Source organism: Plutella xylostella, chromosome 31 (genome assembly GCF_932276165.1).
Source record: "Plutella xylostella chromosome 31, ilPluXylo3.1, whole genome shotgun sequence".
Taxonomy (NCBI): domain Eukaryota; kingdom Metazoa; phylum Arthropoda; class Insecta; order Lepidoptera; family Plutellidae; genus Plutella; species Plutella xylostella.
The window spans coordinates 5,708,336-5,725,616 of NC_064011.1; the positions used below are offsets into that span (position 1 = coordinate 5,708,336).

At 35.4% G+C, this 17,281-nt stretch overlaps 3 long non-coding RNA genes across 3 annotated transcripts; 1 reads left to right on the plus strand and 2 right to left on the minus strand.

Moving 5' to 3' along the window:
• Window positions 1-5,791: 5,791 nt before the first annotated feature.
• LOC125491143 lies at window positions 5,792-6,491 on the minus strand. The gene is made up of 2 exons (XR_007268152.1): window positions 6,317-6,491; window positions 5,792-6,221 (listed from the first exon to the last, which is right to left on the minus strand). It is a non-coding gene; the product is annotated as an uncharacterized LOC125491143 (long non-coding RNA).
• A 1,227-nt stretch (window positions 6,492-7,718) lies between these two features.
• Window positions 7,719-9,054, minus strand: LOC119694179. Its single transcript, XR_007268151.1, has 2 exons — window positions 8,531-9,054; window positions 7,719-8,270 (listed from the first exon to the last, which is right to left on the minus strand). It is a non-coding gene; the product is annotated as an uncharacterized LOC119694179 (long non-coding RNA).
• A 103-nt stretch (window positions 9,055-9,157) lies between these two features.
• LOC125491141 lies at window positions 9,158-10,448 on the plus strand. Its single transcript, XR_007268149.1, has 2 exons — window positions 9,158-9,860; window positions 10,093-10,448. It is a non-coding gene; the product is annotated as an uncharacterized LOC125491141 (long non-coding RNA).
• Window positions 10,449-17,281: the final 6,833 nt, after the last annotated feature.

Below are 17,281 nucleotides of genomic sequence, written 5' to 3' on the forward strand. Positions count from 1 at the left end.
ATTTCGGCCATTTAATTTTGATCCAGGTATTTATTTCCCTCATGTTACACTCAGATACTAAGATCATCATCATCAGCCTATAGCAGTCCACTGCTGGACGTAGCTTTCCCCCAAAGCACGCCACTGGATGCGATATATAGCTTTCCGCATCCAATTATAACCAGCCACCTTTCGCAAGCCGTCACCCCATCTAGCCGGAGGGCGTCCCACACTACGTTTGCCTAGTCGCCGTCTCCACTCCAGAACACGTTTACCCCATCGGTTCTACGACATAATGTGATCAGCCCACTGCCACATCGCTCCAATTTCACCATACTCGGTTAGATCATAACCAGGGATTGGTTCATAAATTATACGTCATCTCCATATTCAATTCTTGACAGAAGTGTCAAAAGTCAAACACTGATCCCTGGTTATGATCTCACCGAGTATTGAAATTGGGGCTTTCAGCTTATGTAGTTACTAACTCGGTGGACTATATCGATGACTTTAGTTCTCTGTCGGTTTACTTCGAAGTGTACAGTCGGGCGCAATTAATTCTGACCCCTCGCGGAGTAACCTATGCCTTACTCTAGCCTTAAATATTGACATTCGTTACTTGGTGTTATTGTTATGTTATTTTTTTTACAGTTGGCAGCACTGGTGGTATGGCCCGTTGTTTCACACTCTTATCCAATAGGTAAGTATATAAAGGATATTGTAAATAATAATATGGTAAAACTACTAGTAACTGGCAGTTTAAGCGGCAAGCAACACAAAAAAATATATTAAAAATGAAGTATTGGCCTGATTTAAGCACTGGTAGGCTTGAATTACTAGCAATAAAATGACGAACAATTATAGGCATAAATTGTAATTATATAAGGTTATTATTCGATTTTAATGAAGTTTATATCCACTACCCCCAAAAACCTAGTAACAGGCAGTCAAAATTAGTAACTGTCACATCATGTTTCAGTAACTGGCACCTTTTAAAAAATCATGCAATTAGGTCAATAAGTACTCTAAAATCAATAATATATTTGATATTAGGTAATACAATTACCTGTCTAGGTTCTGTACCGTTAAGACTCAAAATCACCGTTGTAGTGGTCGACTTCTACGACAAAATGACAGTACAAGTATGCGACGAAACGTGGGTCCATATTGTAATGTTCCATCGATGCCGAAACATTAACTATTTTGCAAATAATGAATTTAAACTACGACTGGATGTTCCGAGGGATTTTTTGCGCTTTGGAAAGGTTTTCCCGTGGGATTTTTGGAAAAGTTGTCTATTAAATCATTCAGGGTGTCGGCTAACTTCGTGCCAAGCTTCGTTGTACCGATTTCGGATCACAGAATAATCAAGATAATTATTCTGAGTATAGGTGAGCCTTAATATTGATATCGGCGAGTTGAGGGTAGAGGATAATATCCACGTAAGCGAGCAGCGCGTGGGCATTTTTCTCTTTTGTGTGAGCAGCCGTGGTGAGCAGACGGTCAGATGGAGGGAGTGATCGGTGCCGTGGGAGCTTGAGGACCAGACGCGTGGAGCCGAGGCGGAACACCGTGTGCGAAGCTAAGTCACCTTTCTATTTACTTTTGTCTCTCGTATATGATTGAGAAGTTATACCTACACTTTATTTCTTGAAGGACGCTAACCCACGGCTGCAATTTCCATCACACTGGTATAGGGATTAGATAGGTACACTAAAGGTCTTCTACCTCGCTCATTCAGTATTTAGCTAGCTAGAGAAAAACCTACACATTACACATTCCCTAGCTTTGGTTCAACTTATTTTAGTTTAGAATAGGGACTTCTGGATAGATACAAATAGGCAGAAGCGGGCTGGTGATGATGATGATGATGATGATTATCAAATAACTAAAACCTGACAATAGATCTCACTTCAAAAATAATAAATTCTTATCAAATAAAAAATATACACCTACCTTCAAATTTGTTCTATGGTTCTTTGTTCAAATTATTGATTTTTCATTAGGTAAATAAATACTTCTATAGAATCTATGCTATAGTAATTATTCAAAGAATAAAGTAGATACATACTTAAATAAACTTTTCAAAGATGATTTATTGTAGTATCTATATGGCAGAGAAGATTATTTGACTTTGAGTTTAAAAACAAGTAACAGCGCAGGGAAAGAATTGATTGACGGAGAAATTTACTCTAATAAGTGTCAAGATTTCACAAATAAGGGTCCTAGATACTTAAACTAAATCATTTCTGGTCCTATATTGCTCAATAAATACAAATGGCTTGAAGGTACCTAGATCAGATTCCTGTCCAATTTGCATATTTTCAGAAAGTTATGTAAATTCTTACCCATAGAAGTGTTTGTTTCCTTGTTAAATCAATAAATTCTAATGTAAATAAAGATAGCACGGATATAGTAGGAATAAAGTTAGCTAGGATATATTTATTACAACTATTTATAATATATTTGAATAAGTTTATATAATATTCACTATTTCATAACAATTATCCTATATTCCAATAAGATCAAAGAATATTCACTATTTCATATTATATATTTAATCTTTTAAAATAATACCTAAATCACTTCCCACTTGGCTACAAAATTAGAGTCATATTATTATATTTTCAAATACTTATCTATTGGGTGATTCTCAAATGACGCGATTTAGGTATGTCCAAGCCATAAAATATATGAAATTGATAGTTTTATACCAGGATGTATTTTTTTTAAATAATGTATCTTGTGACCGTTTTTATACATTAGTAATGTAATGCATAAATTTATAAAGAAAGCGACAATGATTTTTTAAAACTCAATATCATAAGTTCTTTGGCGCGTCCTTCACTTGATTTTATTTTTAGGTCAAGAAAAACTCACTTTTTAAAGTAAAATAAACTTATGATTTATATGTTATCATTATAACAGATACTTATGGTAATTGTAAATTAGGTTTCTATTCACTCTTAGGTTTAGTTTTCAAAAATATAACGCATTCAATTTTGTCCGAGAAAAAAAACTAACTTCTTTGGCGTAACGATACCGTCTTCCTACTCTGCGTTTAAACGATCACCGGACATAATCACCATGCGTCCCTCACTGTTCAGTCCCCCACTATCTTCGACCAGGAGCATAAGAGCGTAAGTTTACGGAGTATGACGAAAATATTTATTTTTTGCGCCGTAACGGGTTTTGGTCAGGTAAGTGCCTAATTTCTTCGATTGTTACTTTCATGCTATTATTTGATATTGTTGCATACATATTTTTGTCCACGTATGTCTATTCAAACAGTATGCACGTGTCAATAAGAGGTTCCAATTGTACATCAGCTTTCTGTAAAAATAAATTTTAAGTGATGATTTCTAATTTCATTGGCAATAATTTCTTTGGATTTCTTTGGCATTCTGCGCCAACGAAATTAGTTTTGATACAAAGAAATTAGTATTGAGTATGAAACACCATTAATAACGCTAACTTTATGCATTCAATGTCTATTATGGTTAATTCTCTCATGATCATCATCAGCCAATAATCATCCACTGGACATAGGCCTCTCCCAATAAACGCCACAACACTCGGTTCTCGGCCTTCCTCATCCAACTACTACCGGCTACCCGCCTAAGGACGTCAGTCCAGCGGGCAGGAGGGCGTCCCACGCTGCGGTTGCCTGTTCGTGGTCTCCACTCGAGAACTCGTCTACCCCAACGGTTATCGGTTCTTCGGCAGATTTGACCAGCCCACTGCCACTTCTGGTTGCATATTATGACAGCTATGTTGGTAACCTTAGTCCTCTGACGGATAACCTCATTTCTGATACGATCCATCAGAGAGTTATGCTTGGGGTTTCTATGGAGAGCCATAGCACGCTGAGCGACTTTAAATCGGTGGACCAGTCCTACCGTCAGTGTCTACGTCTCAGCACCATACGTCATCACTAGCAGGACGCACTGGTTCCATTCTGGACATCCAGTGAATTGGTGAACTGTTTCGGAGATATCACATCCCCCTGTCTCACTCCACGTTTCAGTTGGATAGGTCTTGTCTTGTGGTCCTGTACTTAGACAGTCATAGTAGCGGCATTGTACAGACACCTCAACACTTCGATATAGCGCCAGTCGATTTGGCATCTCTTCAAGGATTCCAAAACTGCTTAGGTCTCGATGTAGTCGAAGGCTTTTTCATAGTCCACAAAGGCTAGATACAGAGGCTGATTATACTCTTCGGTCTTCTGTATAATCTACCTTACTGTGTGGATGTGGTCTATTGTACTAAAGCCTTTTTGAAACCCAGCCTGCTCCGGGTGCTGAAACTCGTCTAACTTTTGGGCAAGACCATTCGTGATAACCCTTGAGAACAGCTTGTATAAATGGCTTAAAAGCGAGATCGGTCTATAGTTCTTCAGAAGGGTTTGGTCACCCTTCTGAAGAACTGTAGTCCTCTCTAGAAGCTGGTGTTAACAGCTCCAATTTGGTGCAGTGTGGGACGAAGGGTCGACTTCACCAGACATCTCCTCTCCAGCTTGAAGTTGATATTCAGAGTGTCTCGGAGAAGTCGGTGATCACTCCCTGTTTTAAACCTATTGATCACTGGGACATAAATCTGAAAATGTGCAGCTTGTCAGTCATAATGAAGTCTTTTTCGTTTTTCGTCCTACCATCGGGGATTGCCCATGTCCACTCCGATTCTCAAAGAAAGAATTCATCAGAAAGAAAGCCCCTCCCTTTCGAGGAAGTCTACAATCATTTGCCCTCTCTGGTTTCTGCTACCAAAGCCATGATGTCCTACCCTCGATTCGTCGCATTCTTGTACTTGGGACAGTTGGTCGCCCTCCTGATGGTAGAACATGTGGCCGGACTCCAGTGACATCGTGTCCTCGTCCTCTTTACACTTTTTTATACCGGTGACGCTGCTGCCCATCGCCGGCCTATGGGATTTAGAGTAGCTGTTTTTGGATGGTTATACTGCCATCATCCGGTCGCCAGAGCCTCGTCTGTTATTTAGCAGAGTGCACCACGGGCAGGTGAGGTTGGCAATTGGTTCATTCGGATGTTTAGAACCCTTGCACCCTTACGTGATCAGGTAATTATGTTAAAAACAAATAAAGATATGCGTGATTTTTTGTTTTGTTGTGTATTATATGCAATCTACGTATAAAACTAATTTCTTTAAAACAATTTCTAATTTCTTTGTTCTTAAAACTAACTTCTTTGGGACCTTTTATAATTTCTTTGGTGTGTTTTCTAATTTCATTGGTGCCTATCTAATTTCATTGGCCCAAAATTGTTTAAAATCGCTGTAACTTTGAATCGGCTCGATAGATTTCAGGGCCAATAAGAGATAACTAAAGAGGTCTAAAGCCTCTATAATATGTGGGGTATAATATTCAAACAACATGAAAAAAAAAATGCGCCAAAGAAATTATGCTTTTGGAGCCATTTTTTGAGAATCACCCTATTATGAAATTCATGATTTAATAAAGTTACTATACTGTAAATTATTGAACTATTCTAGTTTCAGTTAATTTATGATTATAAATATGATTGTCCCTTTAGCTTTGACAACATGTATTCATGTTGATTTATTTACATGAAATAAATATAAAACATGTAAATATATAAGGTTAGGAGCAAGGGAAGTGATTAATAAGTTGGTCGGAGGAATGTCCAAGTCAATGGTTGTGTTCCACGAGGGCTCCGATTGAATATTTGCTATTATTTATCTATTTTAGAGTCTTATATATTGATTCAATCGGGTGTAGTGATCAAGGCCTACAAAGCGTATGGAGGGGCTTCCCTTATTAACCAACACCAAAAAACATTATTATCTATATTATTATCTTTATGTACTTACCTGTAAATATGTATTTATCGTACAAATAAAAGTTATACATCAAAGTTGTAGTATATAAGTCAATAATTATTGGCAGGTAGGAAGTATGTAATCAGTTCTAGGTCATAGTTTTATTTAATTCACTATCTTTCGTTTATTGGGTTACAACACAACGTAGGGTTTCCCTGGATGTTTCATGGCCAATTCAAAGCAGTATTTGTTTCACTTTTATTTCACTCAAGTAAGTTTTGTTGTAGTTTCAAATATCTTCTTAGTAAATCCAATAGGTAGGAGTTAAGTAGGCAGGCGGTAGGGCGAAACGTTACAACTTGGTACCGAAAGACCAGGATATTAGGGAATTTGCTTCATCTCTTCATGTTAGATGTCAGGCAGCTAGTTTTCTGTTCTTTTATCTGAAATTTTACAAGTCAATTTGATTAAGATAGTACTTATTTACAAATAAACCACAATATTGAACACTCTTTTGCATAGTATATAGGTAACTTACGTTTGTCTCGAAAAAACATTAAGGTTTTTTGTTTGCCTTTGCGATAAGTAAGTAACTATTTACTCAATATGGCGGTTTTCACATAAAGGCATTTCTTTTAATTTTATGGATAGAAGAAAGTTTCAAAAGTTTGTTTTTAGTTCGAAAAACTTTATGCAGCATTGCACCACAAACAACAAAAAAAAAGAAGGTTATTTTTTTTAACAGAGTAACTTTTATTGCGTCACAGACTAGTATAATATTTTGGCAGTCTGCATTATTTTACATTCACAAAATCACTGCAAGTTATAATTTCTCACTTTACTAATACTCTCAACATGTTTACGTTATAATAAGTCTCTCTGCGTTTTGTTCGTAATGATTTGTTACATACTAGGGGTAGGAAAGTGATTATATCCTGGATATAATCACAATTTGTTGCCGTGGAGTGATCGAACTTATAAACGAAAGAATTATTTATCATGAAATAGGAAGCGCAAGAGGCTAGGTTTTGTATTGGAACGGTACGTAATAGGAAAGAATTTGTGAAGATAGCTAGGTAGGTAGTTAATAAAGTTAGGATGAGGAAAATGAAAATAATTCATTTATTAAATTTTACTTAATAAGGAGGGGTTGTAGTAATGTTATGTATTTCATTACAGAATTATAAAAGATTAGGGGTTGTATAAGACTAAGCTCCTTGTGGAGTGAGAGGAAACAATAATAATCATCATCAGGGGTTGGATATAATGGATTCTTATTCAGGACATTATTTATGAAATTTAATAAGTTACTTACCTTTAAAGAGATTAACATAAAACATAATTGTATAAAGGCTGATTTATCTATAGGTACGTCATATTAGTGTTGCTCTGAATCACTATGAACGGTCTCTCTGATTATGTAGCTGATTAGGGAATTTTAAGTGAATAGGGGTTGTAGGTAAAATAATGATATGGTTTTATTTTAGGTAAAAGCAGTAAAACATTTATTAAAATCAAAAATTATATAAAAAAAAAAAAAACAAATGTAACGAAAACGCGGCGCATTTTAGTCCTTATGAACAACCTGAAATGATTAGAATAGATAAAGAAATTCTGGCCCAGGTAGATGAGGGGTGGGGATTTTGGTCTGGAGGTGCGGTCGGCTGCATCGGTGGATCGAGGAGTTTGCGTGGCGGAGCTTGTATAGTTGGTTCCGGGCTGGACTGGCCTGGTTGCGGGGGAATCGGTACTTATAGCAACTAGTCTATAATTATTAATTATCCTTTTGGCTGGGTTGGTTCAGTTTGGTATTGGTTGTATGAGTTTTGTTGTGCGGGTTCTTTGGTTTGTTGATGTGGTTGATTGTGCTTCTGGATCGGAGCTTTGCTTGTCATCGACTAGGTGCTTAAAAACTAGGCTCTTAAATTATTATACTTGAATGTCTGAAAGAGTAGATATATTATACAACATTGATCATAGGAGTTGGGATAGAACTGTAACACTATCTATGCTATCATTCTAACTTAGAGTAACCGGAAAAGCCCAAATGTCTAATTATCAGATTTCAGAGAGCCAATTAGTAGCAGATATTATCAGACATTTTCCTAAACGAATACAAGTATGAGTTACAGTTAATAAAGAAAAGAAAATTAAGAATAATCTCATAAAAAAAAATATTAAAGAAATATATGATGAAAGGATAGCGGTCAGATATAACAATAAATTTAGAAAACAATTAATGTGTAGCAAGTTACTGTTGTTGATAAAGTGTTAGACCAGGTGAAGTAGGCTAGGACCTCATTTAGTATCAATATATTGTTTGTAAGTTTAAGAACTATGTGGGTAGTTTAGTTGTTCCTATTTTGAGCGCGGTTGCAATACACTTCTTCATCTGAGTCAGGATGTTTACTTCATAGTGTATAATCTCAGAGTTTGGTTGTCAAATAGAGAACATCATCATCATCATCAGCATTCAAAAAGTATGTCATATCCTGAAAAGAAGAATAGAATTTAATTAGAAAAGCTAAGTATTGTGATGATTTACATAATTATAAAAATTCAGGAAATGACTATTTAGTTCAATATAACTTAAGTAGACTAATAGGATAATACATTTAGGGAATGGTTTTATGAATGGTAATCAATATTGGATCTACAGGGGTATGATTTTCATAGCAATCTAACAAAATCTAAGTACAGGGTAGTATAATTAAAATGAATTACAATATGTAGAAAAGAAATAGGTACTTACTTATTGTAGAATAGTAACTTTGGTCTATAAGTAGTGAGGGATTGTGAATGTTTTGTCACAGTGGATGGTTTGATCAGTGGTTTATCATGGGTTTTAGTTCAACAAAGAGTGTAGTTGGGTTTGCATTGTTATGTTTGGTTCTGAAATAAAACAAATAATGGTATAGGTATAATTCAAATAAAATTATGTAAATATAGGAGTTGGAGACCAAATGATTAGGATAGGTACTTATTTAAAAGGTGAGGGGTTGACAATAAGTTAAAATATGTTGGTTAGTCTTGTCAGTATCAATTAAAAACTGTATGGGAGATATTTAATTGAGTTAGATTTTTATAACAATAGGTCTATTATAAACACAAGATTCGTAAAACAGAGCTATTGTATGTATAAATAACTAACAATTCAGAGGTTGTTTATTTTGAATCACGATAATTTGGGCATGAGGACTTAGTTTAGTAGCATGCATACAGGGTATTTGAAAGAATAATGACACTTACCTGTAAGATTCACTCATTATTTTAGAGTTTCGAAAGTTTAATCGGGTAAACTTTAGATTTCTTCGTGCGATCCATGTTGTTGAACACAACGACGCATGCTTTTGTTTTGATTAGTGCGGAAAAAAAAACAGCCAAACAGCACGGCTAGTATGGCCATAATAAGACAAGATGTGAAGTGACTGTTTAAATTGAGTCACTTTTTGATATCAGTCTTAAATGTTAGCATAGGGTGTACATGGGACTCGTTTTATTTGCGTGATTGGATATAAGCCACAGTGACACTGTAACTTTTCTGCTCTGTGCAAATAGGTTTTTCAAATGTTATTTTTTTCCGAAAATCTCTCATTTGTGGTTGTTGTTTGTATTGTCTATGGTTTTTTGACAATTAAAATGTCACCAAACGTCAAACTTGAAGAAAATTTTGACTGTTTGGTGCTTTCGAGAGTTTTGAGTGTAATATTTTGGTAATATTACTTTGCTTTGCGCTACCCCATGGATTCATATTGGCTCATTAAACTACTTTATTGAGTTTCTTCGACATCGTCTCATCAAATGATATACGACCAAGCTTGCTCCCGACCAGGCACGCTCAGATTCCTTGGGAGCTCCTGCTATCGGTACGATCACCGATGCACCGGATCCCTGAGACGAAGATCAAAAACAGCATGCACCTGACTGATGACCCACTGTCTACCCGGACCCAGGAGCTAGAAGGCCTTGAGAAAAAATCCCGGGAAGGATCCTGACGGACGCAGCAAAATATCATTTTCGATGCTTGTCCCACGGCCTGACTGAATAATATTTATATAATCAATGGAAGGAAAAAACAGTAGGTAAGTGCCAGTACCAGTCACATGTTATTATAATTGGGCACATGCACACAAAACAACTCAAAAAACTTTTTTCACTTGGCAGTACTTGGTCAACTAGGCCATTCATTGGAAGGAAACCCGTACCCCAGCAGTGAGGACGTGATGGGCTATGATGATGAAGATGACAATAGGAGTCATAATCTTAGTTCATAAGTATAACTAAAATCTAATGAAACATTTTTGTTTGTTACAGAACATTGAAATTGGCTCGTAGGCAAGACGGAAGATGGTCAAAACCGGTCAGAAAATGATGGCCTAGACACGGTTGGAGAGCTCTTGTTGGCAGAAACCACCTGAAGATGGTCAGATGACATCAGCAACCTTGTGGTGATACAATGAACCGGAGCGGCACCTAACTGAAAAAGTTGAAAAACTTGGCATACATACTATGAGACCTATTTGATGACTGATATAAGCCAAGTTCAGACTGATTATTGTGATAGTTGATAACTAAGAATACCTAATATGCTTTTATGGTGTGTGAAATAGTATACTTTTTATAATTTATTAATTAAAAGTTTAATAAATGTTTTACTTACCTAAAGAAAATATTATATTTTTATAACCATTTAATTTAGTTGTACATGCTAGCATATCCGCTTATTTTTTTATAGTTAGTGTGTTGTTGATAAATAATAAAGCCTGACTAGGGTTTGTCGCTGTGGAGAAAGGATTAGCATCAGTCGCTGACTGCCCGGTGTGCCAGACTTATTAAATGTACAGTTTATATGATTTACATTTCTTGAACTCCACATTTAACATTCAAACTATTCAATTAGCCACTTCATTTTAGTTAGTGTGTTGTTGATAAATAATAAAGCCTGACTAGGGTTTGTCGCTGTGGTGAAAGGGCACACCAGTCATCATAGCATCAGTCGCTGACTGCCCGGTGTGCCGGACCTATTCAATGTATATGATTTACATTTCGTGAACTCCACATTTAGCATTCAAACTATTCAATTAGCCACTTCATTACCTACATACTTTGACGTGAATAGGCAAACTTAAAGTATATGGGAGACAACTGAAAATCAGTGGTTTGTTCCTAAGGGCAAACATATGCACTGAGTTGCTTCCCTTTTGGTCTGCTTCAACATACACATTTCTTAATTTAACTGTACTTACAAATGTTTAAGTGGAACAAATTAATGTCTATCTATCTAACTTCTAAGCACATGTGAGCGACAGGATTTGAATCCACATTTCTTCCGTGAGGGGCGGGCGCTTACCCGTCTGAGCTAACACCGCTACATATAAGTAATATACTTAATGTATAATTTTAGTCAAATAAAAAAGGGGATGTGTGTTTTGACAAATGTTGTTTTTAAAGCATTTTCAACGGGTTATTAGAGTCCCGGATCATCCTCCCTATAAGTATTATAGTAATTTTCCTTTCCTGCATCTCTTCTTGTAGAGCAAGGATGAAATTAACAAAAACTAAACAAATAATTATTTGTGTCACATGTTATCACCACCTTCGAACTTGAGTGATATAATGCTACCTAAACAAATGTCAAACTGAGACATGTGTGGATAAATTGGTACACCCATGTTAGGAAATAAGACAAATCTTCCAATCTCGCTGTCAAAATTGTAATCTCACATCTTGTAGTGATTATTTCGTGTTGGCCATGTTAGCGTTTGTGAGGACAACTGGTATCACACAATTTGTTGCAACTAGCTGTCATTTATATCTTGTCCCAGCCATACTGTGCTACGCGTGCAGGTTAAGGCATAAGGTTATGTCAGGTTGACATTGACAGTTTAGTTTTAATAAATTTGACAGTTAGACAGGTAAGGCACATTTACACAAACAGCCTAGAAGAATAATGATAATGGAGGCCGTGTTTTTCAAATAGGGGTTGTGAGGGAGATGTGTAATATCTCAGAAATATTTTTAGTTATCTAGTAACATTATTTTCGACTTAGGTAGTTACGGGGGGTAGGAAAATAGTTGAAATAAAAGTAGTAGCTAGACATAGACATATTTGATAAAATAAATAGTGTATTAGGTTGTAGAAAAAAAACTAGATGGCGGTATTTTGATGTTTTGGTATCGATGGAATATTGGGGTGGATTTGTCTGTTACATGAGAGTAGGAACATTCAATTTTGGTAAAATTTACCTAATATAATTTTCTTTTATAGAGAAAACAAAAGGGTAGGGTTTTTACATAGCCATTTCCCGGGGATTATGTCGTGATTATAATGTTTTGAAAAACTGAAAGAGCAAAGAATGTGGAAGGAAGAAAAGTACTTTAAAGGTCATTTTAAAGTCTGAATGATAAGAATGTTAAAGGTACCTGGCCAGGTCTTACATAGTTGATTAAAGGATGATGAAGAATGAAGTTTTACTTATTTAATATTGAGTGCGATTTATAATCATGACAAATACAACTGGGAAATGAAGGGTTTATTGATACTTCGTTCAGACACACACACACACATTTATAAGGGAAACTTTGGTATATTGTTTCTGTAAAACTTGATTGAGTAGTTACCTATTATATAGGTACTTATTTAGCTAAAAAAGAAATTTATTCCAAAAGTTACCTTTATTTCACAAATATTTTCCAAATGATCAACTAATGTAGATACAAGAATTATTGCTACTTATGTAATAAGTATTTTAATAAAAATTTCAAAATAATAATACTGAGTAAAATCTTAAAGGAAAAAAAAGGATTTTTATAAAAAATAGTTAACTTCATTTTAAAATTACTAACTTAATAATATGTGGGGACATCTCACACACGACCATCCGACCCTAAATTAGGCAGAGCCTGCAATATGGGTATCGGACCGTCAGTTAGTAGTGTGCAAATTGGTTCAAGTAATTTACACACCATACACTCTTAGTCTTGCTTTTGTAGTAAATTGGCGTCGAGAGGCAGGTCTACACGGGCACAAACGTGTACAACTGCTTTAGTCGATTTATTATTTAAGTTAGCTATGCAAGCATTAACACACAAGACGTCTATACAGGCTATAGATGTTTTTACAAAGTACCTTTTACAGACTCCACACGACACACTACACTATACACAAAAAAAAAACAATTACTTTGAAACAATTTGCTTAGAAAAATATCTACATAACAAAAGTTGATCATGACGGAAAACAAATACACTTTACACCAAAAACACATTCTGATCGAAGTGTAAATAAACTAGATGTATTTTCTTTTCAATTTAGGTAGGTAAATGATAGAAAAGAAAATTAATAATTAGATACATGATATTTTATTGATTTAATCAGTGGGGAGGAAGAAGGCCTTGATGTTTATTAGAGTGGCGTGAATCAGAGAAAGAGGATGAGAGTTGTGGTGAATTGAATATCTAAGAACCTATGTATTGAAAAAAATAATACCTACAAACATATAGTTAAGTGAAAGTGGCTTTAGTAAAATATCATGGCTGTTCTCCTGCACTGAAGGAAAGATTCCGATTTCACCTTAATCACACAACACTATACAAAAGAGAATATTTATGAAGATTTTGGTGTTAGGTTAGGACAGCATAGTCAAATTATACTGTTGTATGTACAGTATCTTCATAATATTCTATACTCAACATGTAATTACTTACTTAAAGAAAAAAATATATTTTCAACACAAATTTTGTCATTTTGCTGGATTGGAGGGGGATTGAAAAGTTGTGAATCAGTTGTAAACATGAATGCAATAATGGTTCACAATAATAATTCTCTTTCTAGTTTTGGTAAAATGATACTTGATATTTCTACACTCTACATCAAGCTCGGAGATTGGTGGACATTGTTCCTGGGGATTGTTAGAATGAGACTTGAACTTTATTAATTTCTATTGATGATGCATCGTCGAAAACATAGGGCGTGGGAGAGTTCGTGCTCTAAGAGGGCGTGCTAAGGATGCCATAGAATTCTTAAAAATAAATTTAAGGTTCTGTGGTTTCTCATTTAGTATTGGATCCTTCTGATCGACAGGGTATCCCCTTGTTCCCGGTTTATTGGAGCATGAATAATCTACTAAGTATTCGATCAATAGTTATGTAAATAATAAATAATAATAGGGATGGTCGTTGATTTTTGATAATTTCTGGGGATCTTGTTGGCTAATCATCTGAGTCATTTTACACTCACACACACAGACATATTGAGGTGATGATCGGGATTTCCTTTTACAAATTTTTCATCGTTTAAATTCTATGAATTTGATATTTGCGAAAATAAAGGGTGGTGTATATTATTGTGTATATTTTTTCCATATCTCAATTATATAATATACTTGCGATACTACAAAAATATAAGGGGTTGAATGTAATGTTCCATCGATGCCGAAACATTAACTATTTCGCAAATAATGAATTTAAACTACGACTGGATGTTCCGAGGGATTTTTTCCGCTTTGGAAAGGTTTTCCCGTGGGATTTTTGGAAAAGTTGTCTATTAAATCATTCAGGGTGTCGGCTAACTTCGTGCCAAGCTTCGTTGTACCGATTTCGGATCACAGAATAATCAAGATAATTATTCTGAGTGTAGGTGAGCCTTAATATTGATATCGGCGAGTTGAGGGTAGAGGATAATATCCACGTAAGCGAGCAGCGCGTGGGCATTTTTCTCTTTTGTGTGAGCAGCCGTGGTGAGCAGACGGTCAGATGGAGGGAGTGATCGGTGCCGTGGGAGCTTGAGGACCAGACGCGTGGAGCCGAGGCGGAACACCGTGTGCGAAGCTAAGTCACCTTTCTATTTACTTTTGTCTCTCGTATATGATTGAGAAGTTATACCTACACTTTATTTCTTGAAGGACGCTAACCCACGGCTGCAATTTCCATCACACTGGTATAGGGATTAGATAGGTACACTAAAGGTCTTCTACCTCGCTCATTCAGTATTTAGCTAGCTAGAGAAAAACCTACACTTTACACATTCCCTAGCTTTGGTTCAACTTATTTTAGTTTAGAATAGGGACTTCTGGATAGATACAAATAGGCAGAAGCGGGCTGGTGATGATGATGATGATGATGATTATCAAATAACTAAAACCTGACAATAGATCTCACTTCAAAAATAATAAATTCTTATCAAATAAAAAATATACACCTACCTTCAAATTTGTTCTATGGTTCTTTGTTCAAATTATTGATTTTTCATTAGGTAAATAAATACTTCTATAGAATCTATGCTATAGTAATTATTCAAAGAATAAAGTAGATACATACTTAAATAAACTTTTCAAAGATGATTTATTGTAGTATCTATATGGCAGAGAAGATTATTTGACTTTGAGTTTAAAAACAAGTAACAGCGCAGGGAAAGAATTGATTGACGGAGAAATTTACTCTAATAAGTGTCAAGATTTCACAAATAAGGGTCCTAGATACTTAAACTAAATCATTTCTGGTCCTATATTGCTCAATAAATACAAATGGCTTGAAGGTAGATCAGATTCCTGTCCAATTTGCATATTTTCAGAAAGTTATGTAAATTCTTACCCATAGAAGTGTTTGTTTCCTTGTTAAATCAATAAATTCTAATGTAAATAAAGATAGCACGGATATAGTAGGAATAAAGTTAGCTAGGATATATTTATTACAACTATTTATAATATATTTGAATAAGTTTATATAATATTCACTATTTCATAACAATTATCCTATATTCCAATAAGATCAAAGAATATTCACTATTTCATATTATATATTTAATCTTTTAAAATAATACCTAAATCACTTCCCACTTGGCTACAAAATTAGAGTCATATTATTATATTTTCAAATACTTATCTATTATGAAATTCATGATTTAATAAAGTTACTATACTGTAAATTATTGAACTATTCTAGTTTCAGTTAATTTATGATTATAAATATGATTGTCCCTTTAGCTTTGACAACATGTATTCATGTTGATTTATTTACATGAAATAAATATAAAACATGTAAATATATAAGGTTAGGAGCAAGGGAAGTGATTAATAAGTTGGTCGGAGGAATGTCCAAGTCAATGGTTGTGTTCCACGAGGGCTCCGATTGAATATTTGCTATTATTTATCTATTTTAGAGTCTTATATATTGATTCAATCGGGTGTAGTGATCAAGGCCTACAAAGCGTATGGAGGGGCTTCCCTTATTAACCAACACCAAAAAACATTATTATCTATATTATTATCTTTATGTACTTACCTGTAAATATGTATTTATCGTACAAATAAAAGTTATACATCAAAGTTGTAGTATATAGGTCAATAATTATTGGCAGGTAGGAAGTATGTAATCAGTTCTAGGTCATAGTTTTATTTAATTCACTATCTTTCGTTTATTGGGTTACAACACAACGTAGGGTTTCCCTGGATGTTTCATGGCCAATTCAAAGCAGTATTTGTTTCACTTTTATTTCACTCAAGTAAGTTTTGTTGTAGTTTCAAATATCTTCTTAGTAAATCCAATAGGTAGGAGTTAAGTAGGCAGGCGGTAGGGCGAAACGTTACAATATGAATGCAACAAATCGAGAAACCCTTGGATTTGGAAACGGAAATGGAGAAAGCAAATGCTTGTGGACCTTGATGTATTCATTCAGCAGCTTGGGAGAAGTGACCTGGCTAAGTTGAAGACTGCTGACGGTAGTATAGTTGCCTCTAAGCTGAAATTTCTTGCGGAAATTGAAGGTTTCTACGGCTTTCAGCTTCACATGCTCTGGGTAAAGTAAAGACAGAATTAGTACAGCGCTTCTGAAAGCTATTACTATCCTCTAACAGCTTCAGAACCTCTTAAACCAATTTTGTTTATAAGTCATGTTTTCAAGCTGTTTTATAAGGTCACCACGAACCGTGTTTCTATTAAGTTCTTCAAGGACTATAAGAAAGCCTTTGATTCCATTTAGACCTGTTCCTCCTTCCATTCTGACCCAGTTCTGGAATCCCCTCGTTGTTACATGCATAGCGGCCTTAATGCAGCAACAATATATTATGTCTACCTTGGACAGTCTATTCGACTAGGCAGAAGGAACTTCGAAAACGAAGCTGTAAGGTGCATAAAACAAAATATTACTGGATTGGACTGCATAGGGGAAGATTTGACAAATTTTCACATAAATGCCTGAAGGCAAAGGTCTTCAGTCAATGCGTCTCACTGGTGATGACGTATGGATCATAGACGTGGACACTGATGGACGGACTGGTCCACCGATTCAAAATCGATCAGCAGCCATTGGAAAGATTGGTGGTTTGTTGAAGGACCATATCAGAAATAAGGTAATCCGTAAGAGAACTTGAGTAACCAATATAGCTCTTAAATTCTGTATGCTCAAGTGGCATTAGGCCGGCCATAGCTGCCGAAGAACCGATGACCAGTGGGGCAAACGCGCTCTAGAGTGGAGACCACGAACAGGCAAGCGTAGCGGCGGATA